This window comes from Ranitomeya imitator, chromosome 5, assembly GCF_032444005.1.
Source record: "Ranitomeya imitator isolate aRanImi1 chromosome 5, aRanImi1.pri, whole genome shotgun sequence".
Taxonomy (NCBI): domain Eukaryota; kingdom Metazoa; phylum Chordata; class Amphibia; order Anura; family Dendrobatidae; genus Ranitomeya; species Ranitomeya imitator.
Window position 1 is genome coordinate 30,550,922 of NC_091286.1, and position 21,425 is coordinate 30,572,346.

General features: G+C 42.0%; 1 protein-coding gene across 1 annotated transcript in view; it reads left to right on the forward strand.

The window, feature by feature from the left end:
• Positions 1 to 21,425, forward strand: part of ESRRG (estrogen related receptor gamma) — a 980,003-nt gene that overhangs the window by 161,510 nt on the left and 797,068 nt on the right. Inside the window, exon 2 of the mRNA XM_069768495.1 lies at positions 6,663 to 6,711. The gene's annotated coding sequence lies outside the window, so the exon portion shown is untranslated. The remainder of the gene's footprint in view (positions 1 to 6,662; positions 6,712 to 21,425) is intronic.

Below are 21,425 nucleotides of genomic sequence, written 5' to 3' on the forward strand. Positions count from 1 at the left end.
GCCGAAGTCCCCGGGTAACCAGGGTAAATATTGGGTAACTAAGCGCAGGGCTCAGTCCTTTTTTTTTCTAGGCCACTTAGTTCTTCAAAGGTCAGTAAATATGGGTGGTATGGCCCCATTCATGTTAATGATAACCCTGTGATTTTTAAAGGGGGGGCATTGATCCTCAATTTCCTGGTAGTCAAGGCACTTCTGTAAAATTGATCTTGACTGATCAATATGATGAGTGAATGATGATGATTCACTCAACTCAACTGATGACGAGCGAATATACTCCTTGCTTGGGTGTCCTCCGAGTATTTGCGAGTGCTCGGAGATTTAGTTTTTGTCAACACAACTGCATGATTTGCAGCTGCTAGACAGCCAGAATACATGTGGGGATTGCCTGTTTGTTAGGGAATCCTCACATGTATTCAGGCTGTCTATCAGCCACAAATCATGCAGCTGTGGCGACACAAACATGATCTCCGAGCACTCACAAATACTCGGAGGACACCCGAGCGTAATCGGGAAAACCCGAGTAACGAGTATACTCGCTCATCACTAATGCTAACTAGTAGCATAATCGTTTTCTACTCTTGTGTCTACTGTTAGAAAGTTTGATCAAGGTCAGGCTCACATGTGGCAGTTTTTATGTCAAAGTAAAAAATGGTTCTTAAAGATAGTCAAAGTATAGGAAAGTTTTGCCTTATTTTGGCTAAAAAAGACCAATCCAAATGTGTCCATAACCATTTGGTGAAGCTGACCCATAGAAACAGGAGATTTCTGTTCTTTACTATCTTTGGGATCATCAAAAATCTGTGGAACCTACCTCAACTTTTTTTAAACTAATATTCACACCTCAAAACTTTTTTTGGGCAAATGATTAGATAAAGATGAGTTCAAAAGTTCCAACTCTTAAAGGTAATAAAACCGATATGAGCCTATTACAGCCATTTGGGACTTTTGTTAATAAAGGGCCATAAAAGTTTAGTTTTCCATGACATATATTTCTATAGAATGTTTCAGCTACAGTTGTGTCCTTCCCACCTCTTCTCTTGTCTCGACTTATTCTGAGACAACTGGTCGGTTTTGAAAAGAGCAATGATTTTGTGATACTTTGTCAGATATGTTTATGCCATACAGTATATGTCTATATTTGACCATCCAATTTAGTCTGTTATTGGATCCAAAGGTTAAGGGTGGGCACATCTACAACTGAGGCAAAGATGGCAATGCTTATAGCCATACAGACCATCTTTACCATTGTGCCTCAGTCAGGGGCCATCCACACTACGTTTGGCCTCTTTTGTTGGACCTTCCTTATGAATCCCTGAAAAAAAGGATTCAGATGGATCCCCCAATGGAGCCATTGACAAAAAGACAAACGGAGTTCAAAAGGACTCCGTTTGCTATTTTTTTCCGAGAATATCTGTCATTTCAGATGGACACAAGAATGTGGTCTTCTAGTGCCGGATGAAAAAATTGACACATCTTTAAAAAAAATGTGCCAAAGGAAATCCATTTGAGCTCAGTTTTTCTCAATTATATTTTATGGTTCCATTGGGGACTCTGTCTGAAAAACATGAACGCCCAACCGAAAGGACAAAATGTGAATGGCCCCAAACATATGCCATAAGATTGGAATCCAACCAATGATGGCACCTCCTTGAACTTTCTGTTGTCCGTTTTCCTCCCACACTCCGAAAACACACATGTAGGCCAATTTCGACCAATTTAGATGTCAGATTTTGAACCCTAATGGTGATTTATAGAGGTGACAATCTCTGTACTGCGCTGCTCAATGTGTTGACTGGATAGATGTTGATATAAAAAATAATTTAGCTTTTTTTTTAATAAGTGTTAATGTACAGGAGAGCCGGTGAGATCCTGGGTCCATATACATGACACATCAACGTGTCCAGAGGAACGTCAGGAAGGAGTTACACTTCTTAGGCGGCTTCTTTTTTTTCTTCCTCTCATAGTTTTGAAATTCAAATTGAAATCAATTTTCAGCTCATTTGAGCCAGAATATACAGTTGCCGAGCTTCAGTGGCTCTTAAATTCGAACTCACAGGAGAAAACAGATATCATCTGTCGCACCGGGCAGGAAGGAGGAGGAGATTGCGAGCTGTTCCTTGCAGGAGCTGTGGCCGAGGCTATCACACAGCGAGCGCATGGAGCTTGTCATTCCTAAAATAATTAGATAATCAACGGAATCTTGGAATGTTCCACAACTAAAGTAAAGTCTGGACAGAAAAGTCCAGTGCCGGACTGTGATTACTATTCATGGAGATCGATGTATACGAAGTTTCTATAGTCTTGACACTATTATACTCTGTGTATGGCCCAAGTAGGTACAATGGGGCAAGTTTAGTGATTTGGTCAGTGTAAACAGGTTCAAAATGTGCCAAATTTATAACAGGAGCTCATGTTGGAAGATACACGTGGTGCATCTTAAGCACTTTTGGGCACCGTAACCTCTTGGTTGGTTTCACTTTTTATCCAAAATATTGGTAAAATTAGCATTTTACGCCCCTATATTTAAAAGCTGCACTCCTTTGTGGAATGAACTGGCGTCTAAAATACATAAATAGGTTCATCCAATTTTAATGTGGATACCCTTAAATGAAAGCTGAAAGTCTGAACTTCAACTGCATCTGAATTGTTTTCTTAAAATTCATTGTAGTAATATCCATAACCAAAATTCGAAAAATGTTGTCTCTGTCCAAATATGTATGGGCTTAAGGGTATGTGCACATGCTGCGGATTTTGCTGCGGATCCGCAGCGCTTCCGCAGCTGCGGATCCGCAGCGGTTTCCCATGAGTTTACAGTACCATGTTAACCTATGGGAAATGAAATCCGCAGTGCACATGCTGCGGAAAAAAACGCGCAGAAATGCAGCGGTTTATATTTCGCAGCATGTCAATTCTTTGTGGGGATTCCGCTGCGGTTTTATACCTGCTCCAATAGAAAACTGCAGGATTAAAGCCGCAGCGGAACCTGCAGTAGAAACCGCGATAAATCCGCAGGAAAAACCGCAGCGGTTTTGCACTGCGGTTTTTCCAAATCTGCTGCGGAAAAATCCGCAGTCCTCCAGAATACGTGTGCACATACCCTAACTGTATAAAGAGTGGTGTTTTGTACGCCAGTGTTAGACAAACATTTACTTGAGCCACTTTTTTGGTGGGGAAAAAAGCAGCAAATTTGACATGCGACTGTATGTAGAAATTTTTTTTTTTTTACTCTTTTCTGACACGCACGGCACTTTTCTTCAAAGTGGGAGGATATTTGCATGAGGGACGGGACCTCCCAAAACCTTGCAGATTTACTATAATTTACACCAGTAGATTTGACTTTCTGGCACCCGGACAGGCAACTGATGTCATACATTTATTAGGAGAGACCTATGTCTCTTAAAAAATTTGCACTAATTTAATCCAGGGGACTTTGGTTTAAGAACGGCGCATGAAACACAAGTTTTCGCAAATTTTCCCTTTAATTTCAAGCTAGCCAGTGCAAGATGCAAGCTTCTGAAGATTTTGGCACATTTTTGGTTGTCCATAGACCAGAAAATCAAATCTTCTGAAGATCACAAGCTGGCATAGATTTGAGCTGTAGTTAAAGAGTAAATTATAAGAAACGTGTAGGACCTATGAAGGGAAGAACCCTATCACTGAGCTTCACCCACTTTTTATCCCAATGGTAGTTGAGAGGATTTTTGGGGTTTTGGATAAAGCCATCTAGGCTACAGTTTTTTTTTAAAGTGCAAAGTTTTCTTTTCTGACCGGGTCGGGCATTGAGTCTCCGCCACTGCTCGTGGTGTCTGTTATTGTCTGCAGTGCTGATGTAATGTTGACAGCGCTGCAGCCAATCATTGAGTTCAGCTGATAGCAGACACTGGCAGCAGCGGTGGAGATTCAGAACTAAACCTGGGGATTAAAGAATTGTTCTTTTTTTTTACAATTGATGTGTCACTTACTGGGCTGCTTGGTGCGGTTTTGATAAAATCCCTGCTTTCTCTGCTGTGAATGTAACAGAGCTCTGAATACTGAGCTGTGTATCACCCTGCCCACACCTCTGACTGGCAATCTCCTGCGTACATTGTCAGTGTGATACTAGTCACTACTCATAGACAAGCCACGAGGCTGGGTAGCCAAGATGTCCGAGGTCAAAAGCCAGGAGGACACGTCATACACAGAGGAATGAGACAAAAGCATAGTCAGATCATAGTCCGAAGTCAGAATTCCAAGAAGGATGGTCAAGGTAAGTCCAAGGTCAAACAGCAAAGATCAGAATACAAGATTGAGGAGCACAGAGCGAACACGTCTTTGAGCAAAGCAACAATTTGCAACATTCAAGGGCAGAGAGCTTGGCTAAATAGCCAGATAATTACTCTGAACAGGAAACACATGGATGAAGCCCCGCTACATCCAAGCCCTGTTTGGACTGCTAAAATGTCACTCAAGACACTGACAGCTAAGCACATCTCTGCATTCGATTGGACGGTTGAGCTGTCAATCACTACACTGACGGCCACACTAACAGTTCTGCCATCCAATCTAGGACACACCTGTCCTAGATTGGATGAAAGAACTGACATTCACTGTGACCAGACACATTAATAGGAGGAATCGTGACAGTAGGCAAGCTTCCAATCAGTGGTGTGGGTGGGGTTACACAGATTAGCTGGACTGTCTGGCACATGACGTCTAGTCCTCTAGGGATAATCTCCTGCTGATAAAACACTGATTGAGTTGAAACTACAGCAAGCTGCTTAGCAAGTGCCCATTAAAGTGCAGATTAAGTAGCAAAAGCTTGCTGACAGATTCTCTTTATGTGGAGCTTATGTAGTTCGGTGCACAATTTAACTTCTTCCACCACGGCACCAGAAGAGTATGTATCAGGCTTCAGAAATCCACATCGATCACCCAATCACCACAATTATGGCTTGAGAAGATCTGGCTGGCCATATACAGTATATCACAAAAGTCAGGACACCTCTCACATTTTTGTAAATATATTATTACACCTTTTCATGGGAAAACACTGAAGATATGACACTTTGATATAATGAAAAGTAGTCAGTGTACATCTTGTATAGCAGTGTAATTTTGGTGTTTCCTCTAAATAACTAATCACACAGATATTAATGTCTAAACCGCTGGCAACAACCACTAAGTGAAAATGGCCAAACTTTGGCATATCGCCATTTTCCCTCCCCTTTGTCATGTGACTTATTAGCGTTATAAGGTCTCAGGTGTGAATGGGGAGCAGATGTGTAACATTTGGCATTATCGCTTTCACACTCTCTTATACTGGTCACTAGACGTTCAGCATGGCTCCTCATGGTAAAGAACTCTCTGGGGATCTGAAAAAAAATAATTGTTGCTCTACATAAAGATGGCCGAGGCTACAAGAAGATTGCCGGCACCCTGACATAGATCCGCAGCATACGGGCCAAGACCATACAGCGGTTTAACAAGACAGGTGCCACTCGGAACTAGCCTCGCCATTGCTGACTTAAGTTGTTGAGTGCACATGTGTCCCATCATGAGGTTGTCTTTTCACAATAGACGTATGAGTGCTGCCAGCATTTCTGCAGAGGTTAAAGTGGTGGGTGGTCCGCCTGTCAGTGCTCAGACCATATGCCACCGCACACTGCATCAAATTGGTCTGCATGACTGTTGTCCCAGATAGAAGCCTCTTCTAAAGATGATGCACAGGAAAGCCCGAAAACAGATTGCTGAAGACAAGTAGACCAAGGACTTGGATTACTGGAACCATGTCCTTTGGTCTGATGAGACCAAGATAAACTTATTTGGTTCATATGGTGTCAAGCGTGTGTTGTGGCAACCAGGTGAGGAGTAGAAAGACAAGTGTGTCACCTACAGTCAAGCATGGTGGTTGGAGTGTCATGGTTTGGGGTTGCATAAGTGCTGCCGACTGTGGGCAGGTACAGTTCATTGAGAAAACCATGAATGCCAACATCTACTGTGACATACTGAAGCAGTGCATGATCCCCGTCCTTCAGAAAGTTGGCCGCAGGGCAGTATTCCAACAAGCTAATGACCCCAAACACACCTCCAAGATGACCATTGCCTTGCTAAAGAAACTGAGGATAGAGGTGCTGGACTGGCCAAGCATGTTTCCAGACATAAACCCTATTAAGCATCTGTGTGGCATCCTGAAACGGAAGGTGGAGAAGCACAAGGTCTCCAACATACACCAGCTCTGTGATGTTATTACGGAGGAATGGAAGAGGATTCCAGTGGCCAACGGTGAAGTTCTAGTGACCTCCATGCTCAAAAGAATTAAGGCAGTGCTTGCAAACATTGGTGGCCACTCAACATATTGACACTTTGGGCATAATTTGGCCATTGCCACTCACTTTTGTTACTAGCGGTTTAGACTTTAATGGAAAAAAATTTAATAAAATACTTACAAAAATGTGAAGGGTGTACTCACTTTTGTGATATACTGTATTTTTCCTGCTGTTGCTTCTGCAGGAGAATTGTGGTATTACGTGACAAATTAATTCTCATTCGTGTGAAACATCTCAGAGTGAGAACTCCTGTTTTCAGCAGGTGGGATGTTACAGGTGGGATCCAAAGGGAAGACGTCTACAACTTTGCTTTATTAACTTTCTGATTAATATATTTTTTTTATTTCTTATTTCCAGACATTACCTACTTCTACATCACTGTGCCGCTCCCAAAGTCCCCTGTGCGGTAAGCAAAGTCTAAACTTTTTTTATGTGTATGTAAGTATTTATTATGAGCTGTATATACAGTACGCGGCCACTATTAGTACTAAACCATTAGAGAAAAAACATTTTCTTTCATTTCCCGCCATATTATGCAAATGTTCTTACCTCGAAGTATCGCTGCAATGAGTAGTGATTGACCAAATTCGATGCTGTTTTGGGGGAGATCATGGAGGTGGACTTTAAGGAGTTGCCCAGCTTTATGATATTTATGACCTATCCTTTGGAACAGCGGGTATCAGTTATTTTCTGCTCTTACGGTGGCAGTTCAGGGAGTTGGATCTATTCTCCACTGGTCTGATATAGTTTATATTATGGACGCATGTGCTGCCATACAGGGTCCATGCACGTGACCGTGTCCAATATGTAGACCAGAAATATGGCTCCATATTTGTTACATCGTAAATTTTGCAGACGTAGACAGGTGTTAACGGCTCCAATTTTTTCCAATCTAATGCGATTTGCTTATTAAACCCTCACAAAGCTGCAATTCACATCATAATTACTTGGTGGCCACATATAGACACATACAGCATTAACAGGTCCCGACAGAATATTGCAAAATCATACTATTATTTTTAAAGTTGGTCCTCCTGTGCCACGTATCTCAGAATGTGAGTGGTCAAGTGTAAAGTTAAGGATATCCGATGCTGAAGGTCAATAAAATTGCTATATCTCCAAGTAAGTCTACTGGTGGTGACTGGTGACAGTGACTGTCTGCTGGCCATTAAGTTCTTGGCCATTAGAATGTTGCAGATCAAAATGCAGATCAAAATGTATCTTCCAGCCTCTTATCTTACCAATACATATGAATCTTTGGGTTACTAGTGCAGATGGGGTTTTTACCCTCCCAAATTCAGCTCCTTCTCATTTATTTTGCTGCAGGGTGTTGAAGCCCCTAAACAATATCCTTGCAGCCCTCTCTATATTTCTAAGAGTTAGAGGATAAAATAAACCCACTTTCCATTCCCTGATTCCGTTTGGATAGATCATAGACTTCCCATTGACAGTAATATGTTCTCCTGTGCCGACAGTTGCTTGTAAGTTGGGGTATTATACTCCCCCCACAAAAGTAAAAATTTTCACTTTACGAAGTTTTATTTGTTTGTATTGTTCCTTTGTACATATAATGTAATATATTTATGTCTTTATTACACACCTTTAAGCCCTGGGATTGGTGAACCACGGTATTTGGCACCATCATAGTAGCATTGCGGTGAAAATCCCTTTAAATATAGAGCCAATGAGTAGCGATGGGTGGCATTAGATGCTGTTTTTGGGGGAGATCTTCTGGGTGGACTTTAAGTGGTTGTCCAACTTTATGATATCGTTGACCTATACTTAGAAGCAGCGGGTTTCAGTTGTTTTCTACACCGGTGGTAGGAGTGCTGGGTGTTGGCTTGCCACCAATCGGATAGTAATGACCCATCTAAGTTTCTAAATTTTGGAAGTTGAATGTGACATTACTTGAATGCTCATCTTGCCAATCTCAGTATTGGCCATAACACTTATGAAATTTCTGCAATGCATTGTTGATAGATGGAGCAGAGAAAATGGATTGGTTTGGTGCAAAGTTGGGGGCACGGATGGTTCCCATGTGGTGCCTAGAGCCTATCTAGACCAGTGTTCCCCAAGTTCGGTCCTCAAGAGCCACCAACGGGTCATGTTTTCAGGATTTCCTTAGTATTGCCCAGGTGAAAATTCCATCATCTAGATGGGCAATAATTCCATTACCTGGGCCATACTAATGAAATCCTGAAAACATGACCCGTTGGTGGCTCTTGAGGACCGAACTTGGGGAACACTGATCTAGACTATGCGCTTTGTAAGCTTGGACTTATCCATGGTTTATGCATCAGAGAAAGTGTGGCGGCCATTGTAAATAGCCCATTAGAGATGTTGCATAGTGGGGGAGTTAATATCTGCCTCTCAGTTGTGGTTGTCACTTTCCAATCTTAGTCAATGCTTGGTCTGAGATACTATCTACACTACACCTTCATCAGCTCTACCATCTGTAGTAAACTCATATGGACTAAACATATTTTCCTTCTGTTCCCTTTACTCGCACATGTATGACCACCTTCCTCATGAACGTTCATGCATCTCAAGTAATAAGCCAGTTTCTTACAAACCTCCGGCGCCGCACAAATGCCGGAACAGATGCATTAATCACATTAGGAGGCATTTTCTAGATACTCCTTAAATGCCAATCCAACTGCTTCAAAGATAAATGCACTTTGCCGTCAATGGGAGATTTTCACTGGTGACGTTGAGTCTTTAGAGTGGCCCCAAATGCTCAGAAAATCTATTAATACTGGGTCTCCTGGAGTCTCTACAATCCTGTACCATTTACCTTATAATGAGGACAAGAATAAAATGTGACCTCTGGAATATAAAGTCGGAGGTCTGCTTGACATTTAGGGAATATAAAGGGTTGAATTTACTTGGGAACTGCTCTACACATCCCCTCCCATTAGTAATTTATGGATGAGTTTTGGGGTTGGGGGGATTATTTCAGGGTAGAGGAGTCAATATTGGGATTCCCAGGTTTTTTGAAGGTTGCAATTTAATGAACATTGAAGTGAATTTTCCAGGTAAAAAGTTTGTAAAGAGTGTGGGTGCATGATGGTTCCCGCTAATACAACCTTCATTTTTGGTGTAAGCTAGCCCAAAGTCAAAATGGTAGCTTTCTTTTCATCCAGGGCAAAAATTTGGTTAAAGGGGGTGTCCAATGTAAACAAACGATCATCAATCCACAGAATAGGTAATAATTTATTGATTGGTGGGGGTGTAACCACTGGGACCTGCACTGAACGCACAAGAGGGGGCACTTTTATCCTTGTTTTAGAGTGGAGCAACAGGTCGGATGCCTGTTCCATTCTATCGGGGATCCATGTGGATCATTTACCCCATCGCTGCCGGTCCCAGCAGTTGGACCCTCACTAACTCATTATTTATCCTGAGGATAAGTCATAACCCATTTTCTTATACAGATGTGAGCTGATATTAATAGCCTGGGAAGCTCTATGGGTATTATCCCCTTCCCAGGCTATAAACTTTGGCACCCAGCCATCGGCTTTCCCTCTGCTGGTTATGAACATTACGCTGGTGCCCACGCCATTTTTTTCAGCAAAATGATCTTTTATTAAGTAAATACATGTGCAGTAAGCTGCAAACACACTGTACTAATTGTACTTTTCACAGACATCTGTATATCTACTGTACCTATTCTATGAGTATTTACTGTATGTAATCCATCTCTTCTATCCTGTCGGCTCCTGCAGTGGTTTTACAGAACACGGCAGATGAATTACCGGCTTTTTTTCTATCTATGCATCTATGTAATATAAATACATACAGGATGTATGTCACTCACATCTATATATACAGTGGGGCAAAAAAGTATTTAGTCAGTCAGCAATAGTGCAAGTTCCACCACTTAAAAAGATGAGAGGCATCTGTAATTTACATCATAGGTAGACCTCAACTATGGGAGACAAACTGAGAAAAAAAAATCCAGAAAATCACATTGTCTGTTTTTTTAACATTTTATTTGCATATTATGGTGGAAAATAAGTATTTGGTCAGAACCAAACAATCAAGATTTCAGGCTCTCACAGACCTGTAACTTCTTCTTTAAGAGTCTCCTCTTTCCTCCACTCATTACCTGTAGTAATGGCACCTGTTTAAACTTGTTATCAGTATAAAAAGACACCTGTGCACACCCTCAAACAGTCTGACTCCAAACTCCACTATGGTGAAGACCAAAGAGCTGTCAAAGGAGACCAGAAACAAAATTGTAGCCCTGCACCAGGCTGGGAAGACTGAATCTGCAATAGCCAACCAGCTTGGAGTGAAGAAATCAACAGTGGGAGCAATAATTAGAAAATGGAAGACATACAAGACCACTGATAATCTCCCTCGATCTGGGGCTCCACGCAAAATCCCACCCCGTGGGGTCAGAATGATCACAAGAACGGTGAGCAAAAATCCCAGAACCACGCGGGGGGACTTAGTGAATGAACTGCAGAGAGCTGGGACCAATGTAACAAGGCCTACCATAAGTAACACACTACGCCACCATGGACTCAGATCCTGCAGTGCCAGACGTGTCCCACTGCTTAAGCCAGTACATGTCCGGGCCCGTCTGAAGTTTGCTAGAGAGCATTTGGATGATCCAGAGGAGTTTTGGGAGAATGTCCTATGGTCTGATGAAACCAAACTGGAACTGTTTGGTAGAAACACAACTTGTCGTGTTTGGAGGAAAAAGAATACTGAGTTGCATCCATCAAACACCATACCTACTGTAAAGCATGGTGGTGGAAACATCATGCTTTGGGGCTGCTTCTCTGCAAAGGGGCCAGGACGACTGATCCGGGTACATGAAAGAATGAATGGGGCCATGTATCGTGAGATTTTGAGTGCAAACCTCCTTCCATCAGCAAGGGCATTGAAGATGAAACGTGGCTGGGTCTTTCAACATGACAATGATCCAAAGCACACCGCCAGGGCAACGAAGGAGTGGCTTCGTAAGAAGCATTTCAAGGTCCTGGAGTGGCCTAGCCAGTCTCCAGATCTCAACCCTATAGAAAACCTTTGGAGGGAGTTGAAAGTCTGTGTTGCCAAGCGAAAAGCCAAAAACATCACTGCTCTAGAGGAGATCTGCATGGAGGAATGGGCCAACATACCAACAACAGTGTGTGGCAACCTTGTGAAGACTTACAGAAAACGTTTGACCTGTCATTGCCAACAAAGGATATATTACAAAGTATTGAGATGAAATTTTGTTTCTGACCAAATACTTATTTTCCACCATAATATGCAAATAAAATGTTAAAAAAACAGACAATGTGATTTTCTGGATTTTTTTTTCTCAGTTTGTCTCCCATAGTTGAGGTCTACCTATGATGTAAATTACAGACGCCTCTCATCTTTTTAAGTGGGGGAACTTGCACTATTGCTGACTGACTAAATACTTTTTTGCCCCACTGTATATATATGTATTCTATGTGTATATATCTATTCCATCTATTCTATTCTAACCTGTCAGTGTGATATTACTGTATGTGGCACAAGAATTGCCGTCTTTTCAAATGCGTGTGTAAAAATCGGACAGCACTTGCATGGTCCTAGTGCTGTGTGATTTTTTTTTCTTGCACCCATTGACTTCTATTGCGGGATACGATCCGATTTCCAATTACAATCACAGCATGCTGTTACTTTTTTCCAGTCTGATCGTGATCTGATCCGAGCTGAAAAGAAAAACTCAGATGAACACACAATGATAGAATAACTTTGGTCTGAATGCAATACGATTTTTTATCAGATTGCATCCGTCCGATTTTATCGCAAGTGGGAATAAGCCCTTAGTGTGACTCCGGCCTTTATTCAAGACGGGTGCTGGCTGACTGACTAACTGACTATAACTGACTAACTGACTATATATATATATATGAGGAGTCACCTAGTAAATATGGTCAAAAGCTCCCCCTGGTGGCCTGGGGTATGAATGTGTTGCATGTTTGTGATACCTGTATGCAGTTATCCATCTTTGCCTCCAAACGTAGCATCACTCTCCCCTGGAGGAAAGCAATACCACTGTGACGACCCTGGGGTGCCACACTTGTACACAGTGACTGCACCAGCAGAATAGTGAGTACAGCTCTGGAGTATAATACAAGATGTTACTCAGGATCAGTAATGTAATGTATGTACACAGTGACTGCACCAGCAGAATAGTGAGTGCAGCTCTGGGGTATAATAGAGGATGTAACGTAGGATCAGGACAGGATGAGTAATGTAATGTATGTACAGAGTTACTGCACCAGCAGAATAGTGAGTGCAGCTCCGGATTATTATACAGGAGGTAACTCAGGATCAGTAAAAAAAATGTATGTACACTGTGACTGCACCAGCAGAATAGTGAGTGCAATTCTGGGGTATAATAGAGGATGTAACTTAGGATCAGTAATGTAATGTATGTACACAGTGACTGTACCAGCAGAATAGTGAGCGCAGCTCAGGGGTGTAATACAGGATGTAACTCAGGATCTGTACAGGATCAGTAATATGTATCTACACAGTGACTGCATAAGCAGAATAGTGAGTGCAGCTCTGGGGTATAATACAGGATGTAACTCAGGATCAGCAATGTAATGTATGTACACAGTGACTACATCAGCAGAATAGCGAGTGCAGCTCTAGAGTATAATAGTCTAGAGGATGTAACTTAGGATCAGTAATGTAATGTATGTACACAGTGACTGCACCAGCAGAATAGTGAGTGCAGCTCTGGAGTATAATACAGGATGTAAATCAGGATTAGCAATGTAATGTATGTACACAGTGACTGCACCAGCAGAATAGTGAGTGTAGCTCTGGAGTATAATACAGGATGTAAATCAGGATCAGTAATGTAATGTATGTACACAGTGACTGCACCAGCAGAATAGTGAGTTCAGCTCTGGGGTATAATAGAGGATGTAACTCAGGATCAGGGCAGGATCAGTAATGTTATGTATTCACACAGTGACTGCATAAGCAGCATAGTGAGTGCAGGTCTAAAGTATAATACAGGATGTAACTCAGGATCAGTAATGTATTGTATGTACACAGTGACTGCACCAGCAGAATAGTGAGTACAGCTCTGGAGTATAATACAAGAAATAACTCAGGATCACTAAAGGATCAGTAATGTATTGTATGTACACAGTGACAGAACCAGCAGAACAGTGAGTGCAGCTCTGGTGGATAATTCGGCCATTTCTCCAACATGTCCCAGGACACATTTTTCAATATGACAACACTAGGCAGCATGTTGCTTGTGTTACTGTGAGCAGCCTGTGTAGCCTAAACGTGCTACCATGGCCTGCATCGTCTCCAGACTTGTCTCCCATCAAACACATCTGTGACACCATTGATCGGTTATTACACAGGAGCTGCCAGCAGAGGATCTTGATGATTTTCCCAAATGCATTCAAAGTGACAGAACCTTCCGCAGCTGACCATTAATATCCTCATTGATAGCAGCCAAGGCCGTAACTGCAGCGCCCCAGAGACCTGGTCGTTGCAGTAATGTCGCTCTGCCACTAAAGGGAGTGATGGTATGTCTGATAGCACTAAAGGAGTTCATCTGACCAGGTATCACAAGCACACATTACACTTCACACTCCGGCCACTAGGGGGAGCAAAAGGTTTTATTTATTAGGCTACTCCTCACACTGGTAAAACTAGGGGTTGGATAGGTAGTTAGTTCATAAGCTGACTGGGTTTTGCCCAGGCAACATCCCATGGCAGGGGGTGTTACGGGGGAGACTTCAGGGGGGTCCCTGTCAGGCGTGGGAACCTGGCAGAGACTTAGCGACAAGGACAGATCATTACAGAGCCGCACCTGCACTACCTTGCGGCGGCATCTAAAGAAAGGACACGAAGCGAAGGATATTGTGGACAGTGAGCAACGGGATCAAGCACAAAGGAGAGCCAGTAGGAGTCGTGCCCCGAGAACGGCAACATTCTACTGAGGCGCGTAGCCGGTGACCGGAACACCGAGGAAGTAACTGACTTTATGCCTTACTTCAAATACCGCAGGACAGTTAATTATAGGTTGGCTGTCTACCATACATCACCTAAGCAGACATAGGGGGCAACCGTGGAGAGGGGTGTCTCTAGGGTCCCAGAATAGCTCCGAGCCTTCCCGTCAAACGGGTGCATCCTAGCCATAACAAACTTGGGGGACGGAGAATAGAAAGAATAGAAAGAATGAGAAAGAACGAAAAAGAACGAGATCAGAAGTTGTGAGGACTATCCCGAATGCTCAGCAGGGAAGCACTACAACACACAGGCGCTAGTGGTAGGCAACGATTTCCATCTGCAAAGGGAACTCTGGATGTGCCTTCGGACCGGCCGGTCTCAGACAGCCCTGTTAACAGTGCTCTGGATTGAGGATCCTGAAGTCACCAGTAAAGAGGTAAAGAGACTGCAACCCTGTGTCCTCGTTATTGACTGCACCTCACACCATCGCCACCTACACTACTGGGAAGCCCTGGGGACTCACTTCACCTGTGGGAAGGTACACCATCTAGCTGCCATAACACCACCCCAGTGGACCCCGAGCAGCGTCGGTCACCCTGACCGAATACCACAGGTGGTGTCACAAAATCTTAGCTGACTTTCATCATCCCTTTTATTGGATGCCCCTTAGCAGGGTCACGGACCGGGTCCAGCCACCGAGACAAACCCAGAACTGAGCAAGAGAGGACCGGTACCGATTAACCCACGGCCCTGCGTCTGGGGGCGCTCCATAACCCCTTAATGACCGAGGCAATTTTGTCCTTAATGACCAATCCAATTTTTACAATTCTGACCACTGTCACTTCTTGAGGTTATAGCTCTGGAACGCTTTAACGTATCCCACTGATTCTGAGATAGTTTTTTCGTGACATATTGTACTTCATGACCATGGGGAAATTTCGTCTATATGACTTGTGTTTATTTATGAAAAAAAACTCAAATTTGGTAAAAATGTTGAAAATTTAGAAAAATTGCAAATTTGCAATTTTTGTGCCCTTAAATCCGAGAGTTATGTCACACAAAGTAGTTCAGAAATATCATTTGCCACATGTCTACTTTACATCAGCACAAATTTTGAAACATAAAAATTTTTCCTACAAAATTTACAAAACCATTTTTTTAGGAACCACCTCACATTTCAAGTGACTTTGAGGGGTCAATATGACAGAAAGTACCCAAAAGTGACGGCATTCCAACAACTGTAAGCACCTTCAAGGTGTTCAAAACCACATTCAAGAAGTTTATTAACCCCTCAGGCGCTTCACAGGAACTAAAGAAGAAAAAATTAACATTTAACTTTTTTCACAAAAAATGTACTTTAGGCCAAAACTTTTCTATTTTCACAAGTGTAAGAGAAGAAAATAGACCACACATTTTGTTGTGCAATTACTCCTGAGTACACTGATATGCTATATGTGGGGAAATACTACTATTTGGGTGCATGGCAGTGCTCAGACGGGAGCGAGCACCGTTTGACTTTTTGAACGTAAAATTGGCTTGAATCAATGGTGGGCGCCATGTCGCATTTTGAAATCCCCTGATGTACCGTACCTACACAGTGGAAACCCCCCACAAGTCACCCCATTTTGGAAACCATACCCCTCAAGGATTTTAGCCAGGGGTATAAGGATCATTTTGAACCCACAGGTATGTCACAGAATTAAATAACATTAGTTCATCATATTGAATATGTCTTTATTAGTGTTGAGTGCAACTGCTTGCTACTCCACTTTATATCAGGTGTTCGGGAATGCACCAAATATAGTGGGTGCTTGAGTGACATGCTCGAGTCACTGCCCCGCATATTTTGTGGCTGTTAGACACAATACCGAACAACCAATGCAAACTCGAGTAGTGAGCACTTGCACTAAACACTAGCCGTCATATTGTCATCATTTTTTTTTTAACTTTTGGAAAAAAAACAATTCTAACTCCAACCCTAACACAGCCCTAACCCCAACCCTAACCCCAACACACCCCTATCCCTAACCCTAGTCTCAACCCTAATTATAACCCTAACCCCAACCCTAACCCTAACACAACTCCAATCGTAACACAACCTTTACCCCAAGACAACCTTTACCCCACTCCTAACCCTAACGCAACCCTAACCCCAACCCTAACCCTAACACAACCCTAACACAACCCTAAATACAGCCCTAACCCGAGCCCTTAACCCAACCCTTACCCCAACCCCAACCCTAACCCTAACGGCAAAGAATGCAAAAAATGTAAAAAAATTATTTTTATTATTTTTATCTAACTAAGGGGGTGACAAGGGGGGTTGACTAATTATTTTTATTTTGATCAATGTGATAGGGTCTACTACAGTGATCAAAATGAACCAGTAGGAAAAATTTTCTATTGTTACTTGGTGCCGGCCGGCAGATCTCGCCAGGCGCACTGCGCATGCTCCCACAATTTTCTTCCTGGAAGATAATATGGAGGGCTGGGGGATGGAGCAGGAGGACCTGGGGATAGCGGAGGTACTGGGGGAACATTGCTCTCTAATCTGATATGCTAGATCCTATCAGGGGAGAGATAAATTAATCGAAAATTTGACTTTTTTTTCTGTGAGATCGCCGTTAGTTGGTGAATAATGGAGTTGACATGACAGGGGACCAAAAAAACCAACCCGAATCATGTTCTCCAGGGTCTCTGCTACCCCCGGTAGCCGAGACCTTGGAGATTTTCTGATGCTAGGGGGGGCGCTATACCCTTATTTCTCAGCGCCATTAAAAAGCTGCGCTGAGGAATAAGTACCCTTGGTGCTGTTAAAAGGTGTATCGGCGATTGTTAAGGGGGATTTCTGCACGAGGCGCTCATACTCAAGACTGAACAATTCGAGATGTTTTGAAAATTTTGCTTTTATTTTCTTATAATTTGCAGATCAGTAAACTGTCTGCGGCGATTTCCGATTTCACGACATTCCTGATGTTACAATGGTGAATAGTGTAGTTACAATTTACTCCGTTTTCTCACATTACATTTGTATATTAACTGTACATTAATAAATATCTTTTCATTAATGATAAACTCCGGACACTTCTGATCCTCTTCTTGGCTGATCCTGTATTTGAGTGGATAATCTGATACTTATTGTATTGACAGGTGGAAAAAAAAAAACTTTACTTTTTTTCCAATCTTGGGAAATAAAATAATTGTAATAATTTTATGTCTACAATTAATCCCCTTATTATTTGCTCGCATTCCACATTGTGTGTTCCTGTTTACCGTCTCCATTTGATGGGGAGATTGATATTACCGATACTCTTAGTGTCATTTATTTCTGGGTGTTTGAAACCATCGCAGTTGCCATGGCAACAATATTTTTAATTATGGAGAGCAGAGATGATAACATGTATATCAGATGTGACTGGATTCTCCCTGTAGACCGCGCTCTGATTAGACGTTTGAGGGACGCTTTGTATGTGGATTTCCCTCGCAGGCTACATTTTATTATCTGCTTTAGCAGACAGCTGTTTTGCTGGTGCCATGAACCTGCACTAATGCAATGAATGGAATTGGCTTAAAGGCCAATGGACATTACTATACACGGACGCGCCTTGTTTCTGATGATAGCAGTCCCCAGCCATTGGACTCCTGGGCATGTTCCCATCGGACTGCATCCACTTCAGGCTCTGCCCCCAGAAACTGCATAAAAAATGCACACGTGTATCCCCCTTTTAGATATCTCTGTTTATATATACTACATAGTGGTACCATTTATGTGTACTACATAGGGGTACCACTTATATGTGTATTATATAGGGGTACTATTTATGTGTACTATATCACAGTACTATTTATGTGTACTATATTGTTGTACGATTTATGTGCACTATATCGTGATACTATTTATGTGTACTATATTGCTATACTATTTACGTGTACTTTATAGTGATACTATTCATGTGTACTATATGGTGATATGATTTATGTGTACTATGTAGTGGTACTATATATGTGTACTGTATAGTGGTACTATTTATGTGTACTATATCATGATACTGTTTATGTGTACTTCAGGGCCGGCTCCAGGTTTTTGAGGGCCCCGGGCGAAAGAGTCTCAGTGGGCCCCCCTTTTAACACATACCACGATTCATTATTGCATATAAACACAGCCATGTAGTATATAACACAGCCCACGTACTATATAGCACTGCCACGTAGCATATAACACAGCCATGTAGTATATAACAGCCCACGTAGCATATAACAGCCCACATAGCATATAACAGCCCACATAGTATATAGCATAGCCACATATTATATAACACCGCCCACGTAGTATATAGAACAGCCATGTAGTATATAGCACAGCCCACGTAGCATATAACAGCCCATGTAGTATATAGCACAGCCACATATTATATAACACAGCCCACAGAGTATATAGAACAGCCATGTAGTATATAGCACAGCCCACGTAGCATATAACAGCCCACGTAGTATAAAACACGGCCCACATAGTATATAGAACAGCCATGTAGTAAATAACACAGCCCACGTAGCATATAACAGCCCACGTAGTATATAACACTGCCCACGTAGTATATAACACAGCCATGTAGTATATAGAACAGCCATGTAGTATATAGCACAGACATGTAGTATACAGCACAGCCCACGTAGCATATAACAGCCCATATAGTATATAGCAAAGCCCATGTAGTATATAACACAGCCATGTAGTATTTAGCACAGCCCACATAGCATATAACAGCCCATATAGTATATAGCACAGCCCAGGTAGTATATAACACACCCATGTAGTATATAGCACAGACATGTAGTATACAGCACAGCCCCCCTCCCCCCAAGAATGACCCCATAGTCCAGTACTCACTGTGTACAAAAAAAAACACTCCTCACCTCTCAACGTTCCCGCGCCGCTCTGCTCCCTCCCTGCTCCGGTCTCGGTGGCTGCCGCTGCACTGCCTGACACACAGGGAGTGCGCGATGACATCATCGTGCACCCGCAGCGGCAGTGTCAGAGGCAGAGCGGGGAATGATGGGAGAGGGAGCGTCAGGTGATGCTCACTCCTCCATCATTTGCTTTGAACTTTACCGGCAGACGCCGGTAAAGTTCAACGCGGCGGTGGGGGAGTTGGTGCTTGCAACAGGCGGCCCCCCTGCCTCACAGGGGCCCCATAGCAGCTGCGTGATTTGCCGCTAACTGAGGGCCCCTGGGGAAGCGGGGGCCCTAGGCACTGGCAGCTGCCTGCCCCTAACTCCGGCTCTGAATGGGTTCCCCTGTCTCGCCAGGGCCCTGGCACTTGCCCGGGTAAGCTGGGTGCTGACGCCGGCCCTGTGTGCTGTATCATAGTTCTATTGATGTGTACTGCATAGTGATGCTATTTATGAATACTATATGGTGATACTATTTATGTGTACTATATAGCGGTACTATTTTTGTGTACTAAATGACAGTACTATTTATGTGTACTACATAGCAATATTATTAATGCGTACTATATAGCTGTAATATTGATGTGTACTATATAGCACTACTATTTGTGTACTACTTCGCATTATTATTTATGTGTACTATGTAATATTTATGTGTACTATATCACAGTACCATGTATGTGTACTATATAACGGTGCTATTTATGTGAAGTAGATAACGATACCATTTATGTGTACCATATATTGGTATTATCTATGTGTACTATGTACTATTTATGTGTGCTATATCACAGTACCATGTATGTGTACTATATAACTTTACTATTTATGTGTATTAGATATCAGTATCATTTATTTGTACCATATAGTGGTATTATTTATGTGCATTGTACAGTGGTGCTATTTCTGTACTGTATAGTGGTACATTCATGTGCACTGTATAGTGGTACATTTTTGTGTACTGTATAGTGGTACTATTCATGTGTAATATATAGCGGTACACTTTATTTGTACTATATCGCAGCACTATTTATGTGTACTATTATGTGTACTATATGTATTATTTATGTGTAGTATATAACTGTATTATATATGTGTACTAAATCAATGTCCCATTGTCAAGGCAACTTGTAATTATTGTGCTGTCTTTTACATGGGACCTATAGAGTGAGAGATAGTTATACGTATGTAAAGAATAGATAGATAGCAATCAATAAAGATAGCAGAAAGATGAGATAGATAATAAATATATAGTAAATTTTCAGATTTACACTCATCTCTGTGACGTCAAAGTACAAGAAGAGGTTAATCACACGCCCAGAACATTCTCGGCCCTGTCTGCATCTTTCTGGCTTATACTGTGGTATATGGGGCACTGGTGTCAGATCTTCATTATTATCCTTCTCTCTGGTAGATACATTTTTTTCAGCCCGTCATTAAGAGGCAGCGCGAGCGTGATGTGCAAATCTATTAGACATATCAGCTTGATCTGTGTGGATACCCCCATCTGTTTTTTTCTTAAATCCTTATCTGTGAATCATTAAAACCGAAATTGTTCCTCCCAGGTGGAAGAACAAAATTAAATGAGTTCTCCGTAATAAGGGCAAACATACTTTTTCTAATTATTTAGCAATTAATATAATACCCAACAGGCAATAACTTGCGGGCAAGGAGGGAAAATCTGTGGTCTGGTGTTAATGGCACTTGTTTAAAGTGGCAAGCTGTGATTAATGACTGTAGGAACTATATGACAACACCTTCTATAGAAAGACCTCGCCGGAGTCTCCGCACAGCAGTCGGGCTACGATAGAAGAAACACATCCTAAACACCCGACAAAAGCCCAAATATAACAGAGGGAAAATGTATATAATATGCACTGTCTCCGGGGAAAGTCCATAGCTATGAAGGTGGAAATCCATCATATGAATGAGCAAAGGGTTAATACACACAAATAATAGATTGGTATTTATTACAAAGAGATTCATATTAAAATATTTTTTCTAAAAAAAATAAACTCTGGATAAGGAACAGATTGAGAGATATACAGAAAGGATGGATAGATAGATAATAGATAGATAGAAGATAGATAATAGATAGATAGATAGATAGATAGATAGATAGATAGGAGATAGATAGATAATAGATAGATAGATAGATAGATAGATAGATAGATAGATAGATAGATGATAGATAGATAG